The 14581-nt window shown below is 41.7% G+C and overlaps 1 pseudogene; it reads right to left on the bottom strand.

The window, feature by feature from the left end:
• Positions 1-9313: 9313 nt before the first annotated feature.
• Positions 9314-9968, bottom strand: LOC479385 (annotated as a pseudogene).
• Between the last annotated feature and the right edge of the window lie 4613 nt (positions 9969-14581).

Below are 14581 nucleotides of genomic sequence, written 5' to 3'. Positions count from 1 at the left end.
GATAGCTGGTGAATCAAGTGAAAGAATCCATATAAAGGGCTTTATTTATTTACTCATGAGAGACTCACAGAGAGAGGCAGAGACACAGGCAGAGGGAGAAGCAGGCTCCCTGCAGGAAGCCCAATGTGGGACTCGATCCCGAGATTCCAGGGTCACGCTCTGGGCTGAAGGTAGGTGCCAAACCGCTGAGCCACCCAGGGATCCCCTCTCTCTGTTATTTGTAACTGAGAGTAGTGATAAGTGTGCGCTCGTGTCTTTTTACTTTTTCCTCCTAGCTACTTGTCTTTTCACTGGGTTGGTTCCTTCCTTCCCTCCCTCCTTTCCTTTCTTTCTAAGATTTTTATTTATTTTTTGGCGGGGGGTGGGGGGGAAGATAGCACGAGTGGGGATGGTGGAGAGAGAAGCAGAATCCCTACTGAGGCAGGGAGCCTGATGCGGGGCTCAACCCCAGGACCCTGAGATCATGACCTGAGCTGAAGGCAGACACTTAACCAACTGAGCCACCCAGTGTCCCCATCACCCAGTTTTTTGATTCAAAGCCCAGGATGTCCTGCGTCAGGCAGGAAGACTAGAAATACTGACTTTTATCACCACAAGCAAAGGAATCCTCGCTGTCTCTGGTCAGGCGTTCTTAACCCCACAGAACAGAATGAGGGGTTGCCCCCTGTCTTCACACCAACCTGAGGAGGAAGGGTATACGCTGAGCCGTCACGCTCTGGAAAAGCAGAGCCTGTGATCTATATCCAGTGAGTTCTACCCAGTGTTGGTTTGTTTCTCCCCCTCCCCAACTTTAACATGGGCCTTACAGGTTCCTCAGGAGCTATATGTATGATCCATACCCCAAGATGGCTCACTGGTTACCTTCTGCAGCCCTCATCCAGATAGGGCCCTGAGCTGCTCACACTACTCTGACCTTTCTACAGAAAATCTGGAAGTATCCCTGGTTTCTATTCTTTCTTTAAGCCAGTCTGTGGAGACTTAGTGGGTCATAAGATTCTTCTACCAGATTTTAAGGTTATCAGAAATATCATTGATTCATCTCCTTACTCTTGGTGCATTCCTTGCATAGAGTAGGAGCTCCATGTTTTTTGAGCAGATAAAGACTGCAAAAGCCATCATCACCAATGTGATACTAATCATAGCTGCTGGCAGATCCTGTGTAGGAATAGGCAAGGACATGCCATCAAAAATCAGCTAACTGGAAGCAGGAACTTGGAGGGACCTCCAGGGAAGTTTGGTGAGTGAAAAGCAAATCCAGAAGATTGTGTACTGTATGATCCCATTCATATGGCATTCTTGAAATAATGCCGTTATAGAGGTGAAAAACAGGATAGTGGTTGTCAGGGATTCAAGTAGGGGGAGGGAAAGAAAGCCTATAAAAGGGGAGCATGGGGGCAGGGGAGGCCTGTGGTGAGGGAGCAGATCTGTGTGGTGATTGTGGTGGTGGCTACAGGTTGGTTTTTAGCTCTCTTGGGAGTTTCCCAGGTGTAATCTAAAACCGGCCTTACATAGGGCTGGGACAGACCAAAGAATGAGGCAGGCCACTCTAGGTTAGTAGGTTGCAGGGTTTTTTGTTGTTTTTTAAGATTTTATATATTATTCATGAGAGAGACAGAGCAAGAGAGAGGCAGAGACACAGATAGAGGGAGAAGCAGGCCCGACGCAGGGAGTCTGACGTGGAACTCAATCCCGGGACCCTAGGATCACGCCCTGGGCTGAAGGTGGCGCTAAACCACTGAGCCACCCGGGCTGCCCAGGTTGCAGTTTTAATAAGCAGAGGGAACTTACATATGAGTCTTGTCTTGGGCAGCAGCAAGACAAGTGGATCCCTGCACCAGCCTGTTAAATCTTAAAAGTTAAAAAAAAAAAAAGGGAGCCTCTCAAGTGCTTGGGTCCAGCTCTTAGGTCAGTCGGTGGTCACATCTTTTTGATCAGGATCCCCCAAATCAGACAAAGCCACAGATGTGATACAACTGCATAGAACTGTACATACAGACACATGCAAGTGCTTATGCGCATAACTGGTGAAATCTGAATAAGCCTCGTGGATTGAACCAGTATCAATTTCCTGGTAAGCTACAGCTGTTGCGTGTGGAGGACTAAGGAGTACCTGGGACCTCCATACACATTTTGTTCACAACTTGTTGATCTATAATTATTTTAAAATTAAAAATTTTAATTTGACTACCTGATGAGAGACTCTGCTTGCCAGACCTAGCCTATCCTTTGCAGACCTAGCCTTCCCCATAGCAGGCAGCTCTGGTATGGCCTTTATTTCCTGTACTGCACTTCACCAAGCTTGCTTAGGGAAGGGCAGAGATGGCATAGGGTTTAAGCCAAGGAAGTGGGAAGATGGGGTGAACAGGGCAGTGGTGGGCCAGGTGCTTGGGACCGGGCTTTAATTTTCAAGCCAGGGGGTCTGTGTCTGCAATTCAGGCCCTTCAGAAGCCCGCTGTTGCTCCAGAGCATTCCTCAGGTGGAGATCAAAACCCTCAGAGGCCTACACCCCTGAAAAGATTAGTGTCTTCCCTCCCTGCCCCCATATTATCAAATTAAATGATAAAGTGTCTTATATGCCAAGCAGCTGGATTTTATTTTGTGGTAAAGAAGAGCACAGATGGACTTTAACATGGAGAGGACCTTAAAAGATTTGCTTTTCAGAAAGCTTGTCTAGTAGAGATGGAAGGAAAGTACTGAAGTAGGACAACCAGTTTGATTGCTGTGGTCAACAGGAGAGAAGTGGTGGAGGCCCACACTGTGGCTGTGGAAGTAGGAAGAAGTGCAAGCATCCACTAAGGTAAACTAAAAAGACTTGGTCATGAACTAGATGTGGAGCGTTGTTGAGGAAGGAGCAGAGGATGACTCCCATGCTTGGAGAAATGGGAAAATTGAGGAAATGACAAAACAGTAGAAAAGCAGGTTTGATGATAAGAATAAACTTTCAACAGGCTGAAATGATGCCTGCTGGGAGACATCCATGTGAACTGCAGAATGGGCAGGTGTGCGAATGGATGTGGCCCTTGTGGGACAGGTTCGGGCTGGACATGCCGAAGCCTGTTTGCTCACACTGAGTCAGACTGTCCACACTTTTCGTTAGTGCTGCATGCCGTGACTTCCGCTAGAACTTCCAATCAGCTGGCATCTCTCCTGAATGTATTTACAGTCATCTCAGGGTTAAAAGTCTGTTTTCTTTGCCCTCTTTTCACAGACTCTCCACTATTTCCTCCAGTTCATTGGTGCTCTACCAACCTGCTTTACTTATGAAGGAAAGAATTTTCTGTGTATATAAGCCCTTAGATCTTTTCTTGAACAGTGTACTTAATATGAGGCTACAACCAGAACTTACAATCAGGAAAGTGGTGAAGACTTGCTGTATTCAAAACCAGCATTTGTTTCAGGGTTTGCAGAAGAGCAGACTGAAGCAATGCATGAGCCCAAGTAGTTCACAAAAATGCTCTTGTGTGAATGACTCACCTAGTCTCCTTGGTCTGCTCTAACTAATGCCATAGCTTGAGTGGTTTAAAAAACAAACACTTATTTCTCACAGTTCTGGAGGCTGGAAAGTCCAAGATCAACTTGCTGCTGATTCGGTGTCTGGTGAGGACCCAATGCCTGTGTTGCAGACAGCCACCTTCTTGCTGTGTCCTCATCGTGAAGACAGAGATCATCTCTCTCATGTCTCTTCTTATAAAGGCACTGTTCTCATGACCTCTCAAAGCCTCCATTTCCAAAAGGCTTTTGGTCACAAACTGAATGTGGGGTGACATCTGGTAGATATACCATCACAGTGAAGATCAGGGCTTTAAGATATGAATTTCAGATGGACATAAATATTCAGTCCATAGTGAATGACAAAACAGACATTTTGTTTTGGATGTATTTCCACCATTATATATATCACAGTGTAATGTAGTGTTTCGACCTGACAGACTCAGAAAATGCAGCTATGTTTTATTTGTGTGTCCTCATTGTCCTGAGAAGTTCATGCATATTGGAGAAAAAAATATGTTAGACCAACAGAAATAAATTTAATTAAATTTTAGGGAAAAAATTCCCAAATAAATTAAGGGACTTACTTAAAGGCATCCAGTTAGGTGATAAATCAGTATTAGAAATTAGGACTTCTCAAAAAAAAAAAAAAAAAAAGAAGAAGAAGAAAGAAAGAAAATAAAGAAATTAGGACTTCTCAATAAAATACTGGTAACTGAATCCAACAGTACCTTAAAAGAATCATTCACCACAATCAAGTCAGATTTATTCCTGGACTTGCAAGGCAATTTGATAGTCACAAATCAATCCGCATGATACATCAGATTAATAAAAGAAAGGATAAGAACCATATTATTCTTTCAATAGATGCATAAAAGCATTTGATAAACTATCCACTCGTGATAGAAACCTCAGCAAAGGTAGGATTAGAGGGAAGGAACATAACATAATAAAGGCCGTCTGTGAAAGATCCACAGCTAATATCTTCAATGAGGAAAAACTTATTCCCTCTATGGTCAGGAACAAGATAGGAAGGTCCATTCTCACCACTCTTACTTAACACACTATTGGAAGTCCTAGCCTCAGCAAAAATAAACTACTGAGACTTCATCAAGATAAAAAGCTGCACAGCAAAGGAAACAGTCAATGAAACTAAACGGCAGCCTATGAAATGGGAGAAAATATTTGCAATGACATATCTGACATATCTAATGTCATATCTAATGACATATCTAAAATCTATGAAGAATTTATCAAATTCAACACCCAAAAACAATCCAATTAAAAAATGAGAAGACATGAATAAACCTTTTTCCATAGAAGACCTATAAATAGTCAACAGACACATGGCTTGACATCACTTATCATTAAGGAAATATAAATCAAAACTACAATGAGAAACCACCTCACACCTGTCAGAATGACTAAAATTAACATTTCAAGAAACAATAGACATTGGCGAGGATGTGGAGAAAGGGAACCTTCTTACACTGTTGGGGGAATGCAAACTGGTGCAGCCACTCTGGGAAACAGTGTGGAGGTTCCTGAAGTTAAAAATAGAGATGGTCTGCAATCCAGCAATTGCACTACTAGGTATTTATCCAAAGGATACAAACATAGTGATTTGAAGGGACACATGCATCCCAGTGTCCACAATAGCCCAACTATGGGAAGAGCCCAGATGTCCATCAACAGATGACTGGAGAAGAGGCAGTATATACAGTATATATATATATATATATACTGTATATACTGCCTCTATATATGTATATATATACATACATACATTTTTTCTTTCTTTTTTATTTTAATCACAAGTATTTATTGATGGATCAAAGAATACAATTTAAATGGAACAATAAGGCAGAACTGTGGATTAAAACAGTTTGCTATACAGCCAAAAGGAGGAAAAAGCCATATCTTAGGAACTTTAAATATGCAAAAGTCCAGGAGTCTCTAAAGGACCTCTCTAACAGATCAGTGTCAGAAAGTTATTCCCTTTTATGCATTTCCTATATTACATCACTTGATGACAAAGTCAGGCTAATACTTCATCAAGAATTCCTCAGTCATTTATACTTGAGTCATCCAGCCTGGTCACTCCTGATTCCAATTCTTCCCAATCCCTTTTGCAGTGTCTTATTGTTTTTAAGCAATTCCCTTCCTAAAGTAGTGTGTATACATCTTGGATAGCCTTCCAAAGCAAGCAATGTGTGTGTGTGTGTGTGTGTGTGTGTGTGTATATATATATATACACACACACACAATGGAATATTAGCCATCAGAAAGAATGAAATCTTGCCATTTGCAATGACATGGATGGAACTAGAGGATATTATGCTAAGTGAAATAAGTTAGTTAAAGACAAATACCATATGATTTTACTCATGAAATTTAAGAAAACAGGTGAACATAGAAGGGAAGGAAAAATAAAATAAGATGAAAATGAGAGAGAGGCAAACCATAAGAGATAATGAACTCTAGGAAACAAACAGGGTCGCTAGAGGGGAGGTGGATGAGAGGATGGGGTAATTGGGTGATGGGCATTAAGGAGGGTTCTTGATGTAATGAGCGCTGGGTGTGATATGTACTCGGTGAATCATTAAATTCTACTTCCTGAACAAATGCCAAAAAAGTTAAAAATGGAAGTAGCCTATGATCCAGCAATTGCACTACTAGGTAGTTATCCAAAGGATACAAAAATACCTGATTTGAAGGGATTACATGTATCCCAGTGTTTATTGCAGCATCAACCATAGCCAAATAAATTATGGAAGGCGCCCACATGTCCATCTACTGATGAATAGTGAAGATGCAGTCTACACACACACACACACACACACAGGAATATTAATCATAAAAAAGAAGTCTTTCCATTTGCCACGATGTGGATGGAGTTAGAGAGTATTATGCTAAGTGAAGTAAGTCAGAGAAAGACAAATACCGTATGACTTCACTCATGTGGAATTTAAGACACGAAACAAATGAGAGACAAGCCAAGAAACAGAAACAGATTCTTAACTCTAGAGAACAAATGATAGTTATCAGAGGGAAGTTGGATTGGGGGATGGGTTAAATAGGTGATGGGTATTAAGGAGGGTACTTGTGATGAGCACTGGGTATTGTATGTAAGTGTTGAATCACTAAATTCTACACCTGCATCTAATATTTCACTGTATATTAACGAACTGGAATTTAAATAAAAACTGGAGGGAAGAAGAAATTAGGACTTCTCAGTAGGTTTTGCTTTTTATTTATCTGTATTTTCACGGTAACTATTATTTTGACACCTCAGATGACCATTTAATATGACATTGCTTATATCTTAATACATTCACCAAGCATTTGTATTCTTATTTTTTTGTTTTGAAGATTTTTTTCTATAAAAAAATACAAATTATTTTCGAAGAGAACTGCTTTCAAAGTACATTAGAGAGCCTTGACCAAATCCTGTAATTATATAGTAATTGAGTTAATTATTTGTAGAAATCTATCAATTTAGTCTTATTTAGTCTTTTATGTTTTGCCAATTCTCCAATAATACTGTGTCAGACTCTTTCTCTAATATCAGCATTGTTCTGAACTATAGATGGATTGCTTGATTACTTTCATTGTTTAAAAAAAGAGGCATTTTCTCTTGTCGAAATTTTCCTTTTTGATACTTTATGGAATTGTTAAGTCAGACTTGTTGGAATTTATGGTAATCAAAGAGAATGTGAAGAATATCTAACCCCTGCCCATCAACTAGACACTTGATCATTTTCATGTCTGGTTCTATTTGTGGAAATGGCCTTAGCCACCATCCTTTTGCTCCTTCTATTGCTCTCATTAAATTCTGTTCAATGTCTTGCCAGTTTATGACCATTCAACTTTATCTCTCTTATTTGACCTCACCAACATCCTTGGAATTGAAGCTAAAGTCCAGCTACACTTGTTGTTGTTTTTTTTTTTTTGTATTATATTCTTTTATTCTTTTCTTGTTTTTGTATATTTTTTATTGGAGTTCGATTTGCCAACATATAGCATAACACCCAGTGCTCGTCCCGTCAAGTGCCCCCCTCAGTGCCTGTCACCCAGTCACCACATTCCCCCTCCCACCTCCCCTTCCACTCCCGCTTGTTCGTTTCCGAGTTAGGAGTCTCTCATATTCTGTCTCCCCCACTAATATTTCCCACTCATTTTCTCTCCTTTGCCCTTTAATCTCTTTCACTATTTTTTATATTCCCCGAATGAATGAAACTGTATAATGTTTGTCCTTCTCCGATTGACTTATTTCACTCAGCATAATACCCTCCAGTTCCATCCACGTCGAAGCAAATGGTGAGTATCTGTCGTTTCTAATGGCTGAGGAATATTCCATTGTATACATAGACCACAGCTTCTTTATCCATTCATCTTTCGATGGACACCGAGGCTCCTTCCACAGTTCGGCTATTGTGGACATTGCTGCTAGAAACGTCAGGTGCAGGTGTCCTGGCGTTTCACTGCATCTGTATCTTTGGGGTAAATCCCCAACAGTGCAATTGCTGGGTGGTAGGGCAGGTCTATTTTTGACTCTTGGAGGACCCTCCACACAGTTTTTCAGAGAGGCTGCACCAGTTCACATTCCCACCAACAGTGCAAGAGGGTTCCCTTTTCTTCACATCCTCTCCAACATTTGTGGTTTCCTGCCTTGTTAATTTTCCCCATTCTCACTGGTGTGAGGTGGGATCTCGTTGTGGTTTTGATTTGTATTTCCCTGATGGCAAGTGATGCAGAGCATTTTATCATGTGATTGTTGGCCATATGTATGTCTTCTTTGGTGAAATTTCTGTTCATGTCTTTTGCCCATTTCATGATTGGATTGTTTGTTTCTCTGCTGTTGAGTTTAATAAGTTCTTTATAGATCTTGGATACTAGCCCTTTATCTGATAGGTCATTTACAAATATCTTCTCCAATTCTGTAGGTTGTCTTTTATTTTTGTTGACTGTTTCTGTGCAGAAACTTCTTATCTTGATGAAGTCCCAATAATTCATTTTTGCTTTTGTTTCTCTTGCCTTCATGGATGTATCTTGCAAGAAGTTGCTGATGAAAGGGTGTTGCCTGTGTTCTCCTCTAGGATTCTGATGGAATCTTGTCTCACATTTAGATCTTTCATCCATTTTGACTATCTTTGTGTCTGGTGTAAGAGAATGGTCTAGTTTCATTCTTCTGCATGTGGATGTCCAATTTTCCCAGCACCATTTATTGAAGAGACTGTCTTTTTTCCAGTGAATAGTCTTTCCTGCTTTGTCTAATATTATCTGACCATAGAGTTGAGGGCCCATTTCTGGGTTCTCTATTCTGTTCCATTGATCTATGTGTCTGTTTTTGTGCCAGGACCACACTGTCTTGATGACCACAGCTTCATAGGACAACCTGAAATCTGGCATTGTGATGTACCTGGTTTTGGTTTTCTTTTTCAATATTCCCCTGGCTATTTGGGGCCTTTTCTGATGCCACAAAAATCTTAAGATTATTTGTTCCAACTCTCTGAAAAAAGTCCATGGTATTCTGATAGGGATAGCACTGAATGTGTACATTGCTCTGGGTAGCATTGACATTTTCACAATATTAATTCTTCCAATCCATGAACATGGAATGCGTTTCTATTTCTTTGTGTCTTCCTTAATGTCTTTCAGAAGCGTTCTTTATTTTTTAGGGTATAGATCCTTTACCTCTTTGGTTAGGTTTATTCCTAGCTATCTTATGCTTTTGGGTGCAATTGTAAATGGGATTGACTCCTTAATTTCTCTTTCTTCAGTCTCATTGTTAGTGTATAGAAATGCCACTGACTTCTGGGCATTTTTTTTTTTTGACATATCCTGCCGCAGGTTTATTTGTACAAATAGCACAGGAGGACACCAGGCCCATGCAGACAGAAGCCCAGGGGTCATACCAGTCCTTCCGTCCTCACACTGGCAGGCAGAAGCCTCTACGCTGGAGCCTTTGTGGGGGCCTGGGCGCTGCAGGAGTAGAAGCAGGAGCTGGAGCCGGAGCCGGGGTCGCAGCTGCAGCCTGGGCCTTGGTTTGAGCCTTGGCCTTGGCCTTTGGCCGGCAGAGCCTGAGACCTTTGGCAATGCGGGCATGAGCACATTTCCCGAGCTTGGGGTGAGTGATGTAGGCAAGTCCATTGAGCTTGCAGCTGCCGCCCTTTGGGATATTGGGTTTAACCTTCTTGGGCTTGACAAGAGCCTTGATAGCCTCAGCACGCGCAGCCATGGCCTTGGCATTGTTGGCCTGCATCTTCTTCAGGCCCTTCTTGTTGTGCTTCTTGGCAAAGCGCATGTTCCTCAGGAACTTGGGGTCTACCCCCTTAAGAGATTCGTATCTTTGTGACTGGGGTTTCTTGATGCCATTTCTGTGCCATTTTCGTGACTGGTTGTGCGTGGTGTGGTTCTTGGACTTGGCCATGTCTGCACCAAAGCCCGTGGCTCCCCTGAGCGCCTCGGACCGGAAGAGAAAAAGAGAGAGCTGACTTCTGGGCATTGATTTTGTATCCTGCCACACTGCCAAATTGCTGTATGAGTTCTAGCAATCTTGGGGTGGAGTCTTTTGAGTTTTCTACATACAATACCATGTCATCTGCAAAGAGGGAGAGTTTGACTTCTTCTTTGCCAATTTGAATGCCTTTTATTTCTTTTTGTTGCCTGATTGCTGAGGCTAGGACTTCTAGTACTATGTTGAATAGCAGTCGTGAGAGTGGACATCCCTGTCTTGTTCCTGATCTTAGGGGAAAGGCTCCCAGTGTTTCCTCATTGAGAATATTGGCTGTGGGCTTTTTGTAGATGGCTTTTAAGATGCTGAGGAACGTTCCCTTTATCCCTACATTCTGAAGAGTTTTGATCAGGAATGGATGCTGTATTTTGTCAAATGCTTTCTCTGCATCTATTGAGAGGATCATACAGTTCTTGTTTTTTTCTCTTGTTGATATGATCTAATACATTGATTGCTTTATGAGTGTTGAACCAGCCTTGCATCCCGGGGATAAATCCCACTTGGTCATGGTGAATAATTTTAATGTACTGTTGGATCCTATTGGCTAGTATCTTGCTGAGAATTTTTGCATCTGTGTTCATCAGGGATATTGGTCTATAATTCTCCTTTTTGGTGGGGTCTTTCTCTGGTTTTGGAATTAAAGTGATGCTGGCCCCATAGACGAGTTTGGAAGTAGTCCATCCCTTTCTATCTTTCAGAACAGCTTTAGTAGAATGAATAGGTATTGTTTCTTCTTTAAACGTCTGATAGAATTCCCCTGGGAAGCCATCTGGCCCTGGACTTTTGTGTCTTGGGATGTTTTGGATGACTGCTTCAATTTCCTCCCTGGTTATTGGCCTGTTCAGGTTTTCTATTTCTTCCTGTTCCAGTTTTGGTAATTTGTGGCTTTCCAGAAATGTGTCTATTTCTTCTAGAGTGCCTAATTTATTGGTACCTAGCTGCTCATAATACGTTTTTAAAATCATTTGTATTTCCTTGGTATTGGTTGTCATCTCTCCTTTTTCATTCATGATTTTAATTAGAGTCTTTTCTCTTTTGTTTTTAATAAAGCTGGCTAATGGTTTATCTATCTTATTAATTCTTTGAAAGAATCAACTTCTGGTTTTGTTGATCTGTTCTACAGGTTTTCTAGTCTCTATTTCATTGAGTTCTGCTCGAGTCTTCATTATCTCTTTTCTTCTGCTTGGTGTGGGTCTTATTTGCTGTTCTTTCTCCAGTTCTTTTAGGTGCAAGGTTAGCTTGTGTATTTGAGTTTTTTCCAATTTTTTGAGGGAGACTTGTATTTCCCTCTTAGGACTGCTTTTGCTGTATCCCAAAGATTTTGAATGGTTTTATCTTCATTTTCAGTAGTTTCCATGAATCTGTTTAATTCTTCTCTAATTTCCTGGTTGACCCATTCATATTTTAGCAGGATGTTCTTTAACCTCCATGTGTTTCAGTTTCTTCCAAATTTCTTCTTATGATTGCATTCCAGTTACAAAGCATTGTGGTATGAAAACATGCAGGGAACAATCCCAGTCTTTTGGCATCAGTTGAGAACCGATTTGTGACCCAGTTTGTGGTCTATTCAGGAGAAAATTCCATGTGCGCTTGAGAGAATGTGTATTCAGTTGCGTTTGGATGTAAAGTTTTGTAAATATCTGTGAAATCCATCTGGTCCAGCATATCATTTAAAGCTCTTGTTTCTTTGGTGATGTTGTGCTTAGAAAATCTATCATTTGAAGAAAGTGCCGTGTTGAAGTCTCCTACTACCAGTGTATTATTATCTAAGTATGTCTTTACTTTGGTTCTTAATTGATTGATATACTTGGCAGCTCCCACATTAGGGGCATGATTCATGATTGTTAGGTCCTCTTGTTGAATAGATCCTTTAAGTATGATATAGTGTCCCTCTTCATCTCTTACTACAGTTTTTGGGTTAAACTTTAATTTATCTGATATGAGGATTGCTACCCCTGCTTTCTTTTGAGGACCATTTGAATGGTAAATGGTTCTCCAACCTTTCATTTTCAGGCCGGAGGTGTCCTTAGGTCTAAAATGAGTCTCTTGTAGACAGCAAATAGATGGGTCTTGCTTTTTTATCCAGTTTGAAACCCTGCGTCTTTTGATGGGATCATTTAGTCCATTCACATTCAGAGTAACTATTGGAAGATATGAATTTGGTGTCATCATAATACCTATTCAGTCCCTGTTTTTGTGGATTATTTCTTTGTGTTTCCTCTTTCTTTTACAGAGTCCCCATTAATATTTCTTGCAGAGCTGGTTTTGGTGGTCGGTCACATATTCTTTCAGTTCCTGCCTATCTTGGAAGCTCTTTATCTCTCCTATTCTGAATGAGAGGCTTGCTGGATAGAGTATTCTTGGCTGTATGTTCTTCTCATTTAGGACCCTGAATATATCCTGCCATCCCTTTCTGGACTGCCAGGTCTCTGTGGAGAGGTCTGCTGTGAATTTAATATTTCTCCCCATATAAGTTAGGGATCTCTTGTCTCTCGCTGGTTTAAGGAGTTTCTCTTTATCTTTGGAATTTGCAAGTTTCACTGTTAAATGTCGAGGTGTTTGAATGGTTTTTATTGATTTTGCTGGGGGGGAACCTCTCTATCTCCTGGATCTGAGTGCCTGTTTCCCTCCCCAAACTAGGGAAGTTCTCAGCTATGATTTGTTCAAATATGCTTTCTGGCCCTCTGGCCCTCTCAGTGCTCTCTGGAACCCCAATTAAACATAGATTTCTCCTTCTGAGGCTGTCATTTATTTCCCTTAACCTTTCCTCATGGTCTTTTGTTTTTCTCTTTTTTCCTCAGCTTCCTTCCTTGCCATCAACTTGTCTTCTATGTCACTCACTCTTTCTTCCACCTCATTAACATTCATCGTTAAGGACCTCCAGTTTGGATTGCATCTCATTTAATTGATTTTTAATTTCGGCCTGATTAGATCTAAGTTCTGTAGCCATGAAGTCTCTTGAATCCTTTATGCTTTTTTCTAGAGCCACCAGTAGCTTTATAATTGTGCTTCTGAATTGACTTTCTGACATCAAACTGTAATCCAAATTCTGTAACTCTGTGGCAGAGAGTACTGTTTCTTATTCTTTCTTTTGTGGTGAGTTCTTCCTTCTAGTCATTTTGCTGAGTGCAGAGGGGCTGTATGAGCAGGCCGAGTCAAGAATATCAGCCATGACCTCCGTAAATTTCACCCTAGATGATTCTGACAGAGTCAGAGACCAGAAATTGAAAACAAAGATCAGAACAAAATAAAACAAAAGGACCACTAAAGTAAAAAACAATTTTAAAAAAATTTTAAAACAAAGTAGTAAAAAAAAAAAAATGGGGGGGGGGGCAAGAATCCCAAAGAAGAAAAAAAAAAAAAGAAAAGAGAAAAAAGTAAAAGTAAAGAGAAAAAAAGAAAAAAGAAAAAAGGAGAAGAAAAAAAAGGGGGGCTGGGAGATGATGGTGGTGACAAAGTTGTTGTGGAGGGAGAATGTCATCTACCTGAGGGGTCCTGGAGGGTGATCCTCTTGTTTCTGAGTTTATTAAGTTCTGTGTTAGAAGATGCTTAGTCCCAAATTTATATAAACCAGCAATACTTGTAGAGGGCCCCAACACTGACCACCAAAACATAAACAGGATAAAAGAGGGGGGCAGAATGGGAATGAGGAATCTCACAGAATGAACCAGCATGATACACCACTTGGTTCTGGGTGCATGCTGGTCATGTTTTAGAAGGTATTAACTTCCACCACTATAGAAAAAAATGAGGCAGAGAAAAAAAAAAAACACAAAACAAAAACCCATCTCTTGTATATCTCCCAAAATAAGTTGAGATGTTGAAGGGAATCTAGAAGTGGAAAATATATATAAGACATGTAATTGTAGAAATACAAAAGTCAGAAAGGAAGAAACTTAAAAATGAAGAGGCGGTAAATATTGTAGATAAGGTGGGAAAAGAGAAAAAAATTGGAAATTTATAGTCTGATATAAAAACGAGTTGTACTGGAAAAAGGAAAAAAGTTAGGAGGGGTCCCCTCTGGTTCTATATACTGTATATCCCTCAGTGTCCCCTGGAGCTTCCCAGCGCTGCTTGGTCCAGAACTTGCTCCTCCCCTGACCTTTGCGCTAGTCTCTGGGTCCGGGGCTGCTGCGCTGATTCTCAGGTGTGTGCACCTGGGGAGCTGCCCCCCCTCCCCCAGGTGCCGGGCTCAGTGGGAGCTGTTTCCCCTGTGAGGCCTGCTCCGTCCTAGGCACAGGGTGACACCGGGAGGTACAACCCCACTGGCGGCGGCCAGCTCTCCAGCCCTGGGGTCAGCTCCCCCAGTAACTACTGCAGCTCCCAGTCCGCAGGGGCCTGGATGCTCTGGGGTGGGGGCGCTGACCTGCACGGCTCGGGGCACCCGGCGGCAGGAGGGTCCCCGCATCCTGTGCCCTCCTCCCTCCCCCCCTGCAGGAGCATCCTCGTGGTCCTGGGCCCTCCCCCTCCCCCCCAGGAGCTCCCCGCTGCCGTCCTGGGCCCTCCCTCACTCTCCCCCCAGGCAGGAGGGTCCCCGCATCCTGTGCCCTCCCCCTCCCCCACAGGAGCTCCCCG

The sequence above is a fragment of the Canis lupus genome, chromosome 5 (assembly GCF_011100685.1).
Source record: "Canis lupus familiaris isolate Mischka breed German Shepherd chromosome 5, alternate assembly UU_Cfam_GSD_1.0, whole genome shotgun sequence".
Lineage (NCBI taxonomy): Eukaryota > Metazoa > Chordata > Mammalia > Carnivora > Canidae > Canis > Canis lupus.
This window is presented reverse-complemented; position numbering and strand designations above follow the sequence as displayed.